This window comes from Marmota flaviventris, chromosome 19, assembly GCF_047511675.1.
Source record: "Marmota flaviventris isolate mMarFla1 chromosome 19, mMarFla1.hap1, whole genome shotgun sequence".
In the NCBI taxonomy this organism is placed as follows: domain Eukaryota; kingdom Metazoa; phylum Chordata; class Mammalia; order Rodentia; family Sciuridae; genus Marmota; species Marmota flaviventris.
Genome location: NC_092516.1, coordinates 42,398,702 through 42,405,690, shown reverse-complemented (window position 1 = coordinate 42,405,690; position 6,989 = coordinate 42,398,702). Strand labels below are relative to the sequence as shown.

Here is a 6,989-nt window from a genome sequence, read left to right as displayed (position 1 = left end):
GCATTTTATTCCATAATTGTATGGTGTTTTCAGCTTCTTTCTAAAGCCCTTTGTGGGCTTCCATGTGCCATGAGTCCAGCATGTCTCCAGATTGCAAAGAGAAGACTGAGATAATTACCAGGAGAGAACTCCAAATCCATTTATTGTATTCATGCATGAGAGAGGCTGTTAATTTTAGGGCTTGTTACTCATGAGGGTTTGTTTGCTTGTTTGTTTGTTTGTTTATTATTATAATTATTATTATTATTATTATTATTATTATTATTATTATTATTATTATTATTGAGTGTATGTTGTTTTCTTTTTGGTACCATAAATTCAACCCAGAGGTGTTCATCCACAGATTCATAATCCCCACCCCTTTTTAAATATTTTTATTTAGAGACAGGGTCCCTTGAATTTCTTAGGGCCTCACAAGTTTGATGATGCTGGCTTTTAACTCATTCTCCTCATGAGTCCTGAGATTTTTAAATATAGCAGAAGCAGTATCTCAAATCCAAAACAAAAATCTGAAATCCAAAACTTCAGTTTAGCTCTCCATAGGTCTTAGAATAAACCCCTAGTTTTCTAGCTCTCTGTTCCCATATCCAAAACTAGGGTTCTCTGTTCACAGAAAATAAGTATAAAATAGAATAGATAGTATAATGACCACGTAATGTGGATAATGGGCCTCACTCAAACACACCTGGTGGCTAACCTAAATATGTTAATGAGCACCATTAAGGCCTATTTCAAATGTAAAAGGCCTTGCATTATGTTTCCTGTTCTGCCCAAAACCATCTAAGATGGCACACAAAAATGAGTTTTTTTTTTTTTTTTTTTTTTTTTTTTTTTTCTGGTATCATTCCTCATACCACCTGGTGGGCGTTCTATTTCTTCTTGCTTAAATGGATTTTTTTTCTTCAAAATTTATGAGACAAGCACTCAGATTCAATTTGCAAACTGAGAAATTTTGGTTAATCTCAAAACTCCACTTTCAGCATTATTAATCATTTTCCCATGTTTTTATTTCAAATGTATGCATCATTTATAATGTTTTTCTTCAAGAACTGGAGGGCATTTTTAAAAGATTTTAATTTATCATTCTGAGATTTTCATATGAGAAGAAAGCAGAATAAAAGTAGGTGACATTAAAAATAATGAATCTCTCCTAAATGAGGTTTATGTGTCCCAATTAAGGATTTTTAAAAACTGTAATGGGTCATCAATTGAGGGTTTATTTATTTATTAATTTGTTTATTTATTTATGGTCAGGCAATCTGGGGTTGTGGATCAGTGGTAGAGCACTCACCTAGCACGTGAAAGGTCCTGGGTTCGATCCTCAGCACCACATAAAAATAAGTAAATAAAAAATAAATAAATAAATAACCCACACAAACATTCCAAATATTTCAGGAAACTCTTTTATTCTGGTGTGACAGGAAAAAAAATAAAAGTGGGACTAACTTGAATTTAAATTACATGCACTTTCAATCTCTCTCTCTCTCTCTCTCTCTCTCTCTCTCTCTCTGTGTGTGTGTGTGTGTGTGTGTGTGTGTGTACTGGGGATTGACCCCAGGGCCTCATGCTTAGAAGGCAAGCACTCTACAAGCTGAGCTATTTACTCAGCCCCATTTTTTTTGGGGGGGGGGAGACTGGGGATTGAAGTCAGGGGCACTCTACCACTGAGCCACATCCATACCCTTATTTTGTATTTTACTTAGAGACAGGGTTTCACTGAGTTGCTTAGTGCCTCACCATTGATGAGACTGGTTTTGAATTCATGATCCTTATGTCTCAGTCTTGTAAACAGCTGATATTACAGGCAGGCACCACCATGCCTGGCCAACATCAATCTTTTTTTTTTTTTTTTAAAGAGAGAGTGTGTGTGTGTGAGAGAGAGAGAGAGAGGGAGAGAGAGAGATTTTTTTAAAAAAAATTTAATATTTATTTTTCAGTTTTGGGCGGACACAACATCTTTGTTTGTATGTGGTGCTCAGGATCGAACCCGGGCTGCACGCATGCCAGGCGAGCTCACCACCACTTGAGCCACATCCCCAGCCCCAACCAACTTCAATCTTAAGGGCTAAATTACACGCAATTTAGATCAAAGTCCATGTCAATATCTTGGTTTTATATATATATAATGTTGTTGATATATATATATATATATATATATATATATATATATATATATATATAATGTTGTTGATATATAGATATAGATATATATAATGTTGTTGATATATAGATATATAGATATATATAATGTTGTTGATATATAGATATATATATAATGTTGTTGATTATATATATATATATATATATATATATATATATATATATATATATATATAGTTGTTGATAGACCTTATATTCCAGTGCCTCACATGTGCCAGAGAAGTGAGCTCCACTGAGCCCCAGCCCCAGCCCCCTGGTACATTTTTCATGGGGGATATTGGAGATTGAACTCACGAACACTTGACTACTAAGACAAATCCCCAGGATTTTTTTTTTTTTTACTTTATTTAGAGACAGGATCTCACTGTGTTTCTTAACACCTCACTTCTGCTAAGGCTGACTTTGAAATTTTGATAATTCTTCCTCAGCCTCTTCAGCAACTGGGATTACAGGCTTGCACTAACACACCCAGCACCTGGTACATTTTTAATACCTGTTTTATGTAGATTTTAACCAGTAGCCTTAACTTTTTTTCTAATATATATTTGATTTGAATCCATAACCCAGAAATCAGTGAAACAGAATCTATTTTTTATCTGCAACTCTGCTTTTGGTTATGTCAGTGTCTGAGTTAAGATTCCCCATTAAAGAATTTACTATGTCTTGTGTTCTCATTCTGACCTCCCATATGAGCTAGTTCTGAGTTTTAGAATATCTGAAACAAGGTTCCCAGAGATTCCAAATTTTTTGGAGTATTTAGAAAACACCATTCTCTGAGTCTTGTCTTCTAGGGACCACTTTGAATTTTAAGTGTGTAGCTTCTGAAGGGATGGACTAATTGGATGCTTTGCAACTGGAAGGCATTTTCTGATATACTTTCTCTCTAAAAGGTACTTTATTTGTTTCCTTTTATTAGATACTGTGAATAAAGGTACAATAAAAAATAGAGGACGTCTGGACCCGAGGCGGCGGCAGCGGAGCGGCCTCGCTGTGCGAGGAGGCCCTGCTGGTGCGAGGCCGCAGCCAGGAGCCCGAGGCCGGGCCTCGCGCTGAGCCGGCTGGGCCGTGGGCTGCCTGCGGCCTGGGCGGCGAGGCCTCCTTCCGGCTGGTGGGCCGCCGTGCCCTCGATGCGGGTGTGGGCTCCACGGAGCAGGACGGAGGCTGGGCCTGGGCCGCGGGCGGGATAGGAGGCCGACAGGCCCGCTCGCCCGCCCAGGTGGATGCGGTGCCGCGGCGATGGACACCCTAGAGGAAGAGAGCTTGGCGCTGTCCTCCTCTGCATCTGATGCAGAATTTGATGCTGTGGTTGGATATCTAGAGGACATTATCATGGATGACAAGTTCCAGTTATTACAGAGAAACTTCATGGACAAGTACTACCAGGAGTTTGAAGATACAGAAGAGAATAAACTCATCTACACACCCATTTTTAACGAATATATTTCTCTGGTGGAAAAATATATTGAAGAACAGCTACCGGAGCGGATTCCTGGATTTAACATGGCAGCTTTCACAACTACAATACAGAAAAGGAAGGCCGGGGACTGACTTAAGCAGTGGCTTAGTGGTGACTTCATTGTGCAAATCATCCTCTATGCCAGCTTCCCAGAACAATTTGAGGCACTAGGTCCCATCTCCAGGCAATGAACAGGAACATTCTGGATGTCACCAGTCTGACAGACTAAGAGAGACTACAGCTAATGACGACAGAAGAGTCCATCTCAGAAAGACTCTGTTCTGCAGCCCTTGGTTTGTGTTAAGTATTGACAGGTCAGAAACAACATGACCGGACCTTTGGACCCACTTCTCCTGACAAGCCGTTTTGTATTAGTGTTCTTCCCCTCCCCACCTAGTCACCTCTCAGGTGCTTGGGTCAGGCCCCTCTGATCATGCCCAGGTCAGCCATTCCACCTGGGAGCCCTTCCCTGGTACATGTTGGTGTGCATAACCACAACCATGAACCCTCCTCTTCCCAGCAGGCTTTGCATGAGTCCTTTGTGCACTCACTGCTCTTTTTTACATGGGACATAGTTTCAGTCCTTCACCCTCAATGGGGTTTCTGTTTGGGAGTATTTATCTAGGGAGCTACTGGAGCCAGCTGCCTGTCCTTCGATTTCTGTGTCTCCTCTGATCACAGCTTGTGCTGGCTGTGGGGTCAACCAAGAGAGATGTCCTTTACCTAAAAGCTACGTGTGAAAGTCAACTCCCAGTCTTAACATACATGGTCCTTGTAACACTGTCTTCTGTTGGTCCTGATATAGTCCCACTGTTTCTAGAAGTCTCTTTCAAGCATTATTTTTGAAAAATATTTTTATAGATGAATACTCAGGCAAACTTAGTGGATATGATCTTGGAACTTCCATGATAATCCACCTAAAGATCAAAGTATTATATGCTATGTGCTTTTTAGTCATTAGTGCTGTAAAGATAAAAATGCTTTTCATGTTGGTGCACCTGTTTCAGCAGCACCAGAGAATGTCTGCTATGTGCTGGAACAGGCTGAAGCAACCCTGCGTCATGGCATGTCAGGTGTGTTGTGCATGTTGGCTTAAAACCCTTTCTGTGTAAGCCAGTTGTTTGTTTTTTTTATTAGGGTAGGTAAAGACTCTGCGATTTCTTCTTCCCATCACAATCTCCTGCCAAGATGGTGTTCACTGGTCTAGCTCAGCATGAGGAGGAGGCAGTGGACAGCTTTACTGTTCGTGTGTCAGCTTTGGTTTACTACATTGTTTAGTTTAGTACTGACAGAGAACTTATGTGTCACACATCCCTGGAAAGAAGGAAAAAACAGTTCAGTTCCCCTGTGTACTTTTTTATTTTACTTTTTATAGTGAAAATAAGAATCTGTGCTGACTTTTCACTTATCTTCTGGTTTTAAAGGATGAGCTATAAGCTGTGTGTTTTTCTGTACTAATGTGTCGTTTATTACTTTTTGTACCATGAGTAAAATTTGAGGTGTTTTGCAAGAACCATCATTCTAAAAAAAAAAAAAAAAAAATAGATGTGTGGCAATATATTTAGCAAAGGGATTCCAAATTTTTTACATACATACCAAAAGTTATTATTACTGGATTGTATGGCATTTTTTAATGACAATTATTATTATTTTTTTTATTTATTTAAATACTGGAGGTTAACCCCAGGGCACTTTACCAGTGTGCTACATACCCAGTCTCCAACACTTTTATTTATTTATTTATTTTTGAGAGAGGGTTTTACTGAGTTTCTTAGGACGTTGCCAAGTTCTTGAAGCTGGTCTTTAATTTGAAAATAAATCCCTAGTTTTCTACCTCTTATTCTCCTAAGCCACTGGGAGTACAGGCATGTATGATTTTGCACTGCTACCCCAAATTATTCCTAGTGGATTATGTGGCATTTTTAATTGGGGCTTTTAAAGAACCTTAACACTTTTATAAAAAAATATATTTATTAAATTTATATTGTCACCAATATTTTTACATATTTTTGTACCCTAGAATCCCTATTAATTATGAGATATTTGCTTGGTTTTGTATGGTTTGGTGCTGGGTATTGAACCCAGAGTTGCATACCACTGAGATACATCCACATTCTTTTTTATGTTATATTTTGAGACAGGCTCTCATTAAGTTGATTGTAGCCTTGTTATGTTACTGAGGCTGTCTTTGTACTAACAATTCTCCTGTGTCCCCCCCCCATAGCTTCTAGAATTTCAGGCATATGCCACCACACATGACAATTTTAGATTTTTATAATAGCCATTCCAACAGCACTGCATAGGCTGAATAAAATCTATTTGATTAATGCATTGAATCCCTGAGGCAAGTTTATGTGAAGTGGCCAGTGTAGGAGTGTTGTGTAAAGATTAGCAAGGATTGTGGAATGTGATAGACACTATTATCTAAAGTACATATATGGGGCTGGGGATGTGGCTGAAGTGGTAGTGCACTTGCGTGGCATGCGTGCAGCCGGGGTTCTATCCTCAGCACCACATACAAACAAAAATGTTGTGTCTGCAGAACACTAAAAAATAAAAATAATAAAATTCTCTCTCTCTCTCTCTCTCTCTCTCTCTCTCTCTCTCTCTCTCTCTCTCTCTCTCAAAAATAAAGTACATATATGAAGACAGGAATTGATGTGAACATACTTTATATACAAACAGAGGTATGAAAAACTGTTTTATATGTGTAATAAGAATTGTGATGCATTCCATTGTCATGTATTTAAAAAATAAAACAAAAAAAATCTTTATGTGTATTGCTGAGTATCAAACTCAGTGCTTTGCACATTCTAGCAAAGTAGTCTACAACTGAGACACAACTCCAGCCCATGTACCCAGCTTTTTATACTCTCTTTGTAGTAATCAGAAACTACTTTAAAAATTAAAATTGCATTTATATCACTTTTCCTAGTACGGTAATGTATTACTAACTAAACTTATTCTTAGTATTTAAAAAATAATAATCTAATGGATGACTGTTATTTTTTCCAGGGATTATTTTATCACTTCTTTAGGCCTTGGTGAAGGTCTTTTTTTTCAGAATATAGATTCCTTCTATTAACAAATGGGTCCATGCTAACTGTGTTGAAAATAGTGATTCTAAAACTTCACACAATGCACACATTTCCAAGAGTATAGGGGAAAGGGAAAGACAATATTCACAACCAAGAAACCATTTCCCATGGAAGCACAGTATCAGTGTCCAACCTGGAGTGTAATCTAGATCTTTCAGGGATAAGGGTGTTTAAGAACCACAACCATAGGTTTTTGGGATCCTCTAAAGTACACTGAATGGCTTTAAATCACTTACTCTTCTTCAAAATAAAATTTCTGCTACCTACTTAAAAAA

The 6,989-nt window shown here is 38.2% G+C and overlaps 1 pseudogene; it reads left to right on the top strand.

Moving 5' to 3' along the window:
• The first annotated feature begins 3,125 nt into the window (after window positions 1–3,125).
• LOC139702972 (ADP-ribosylation factor-like protein 2-binding protein pseudogene) lies at window positions 3,126–5,135 on the top strand (annotated as a pseudogene).
• Window positions 5,136–6,989: the final 1,854 nt, after the last annotated feature.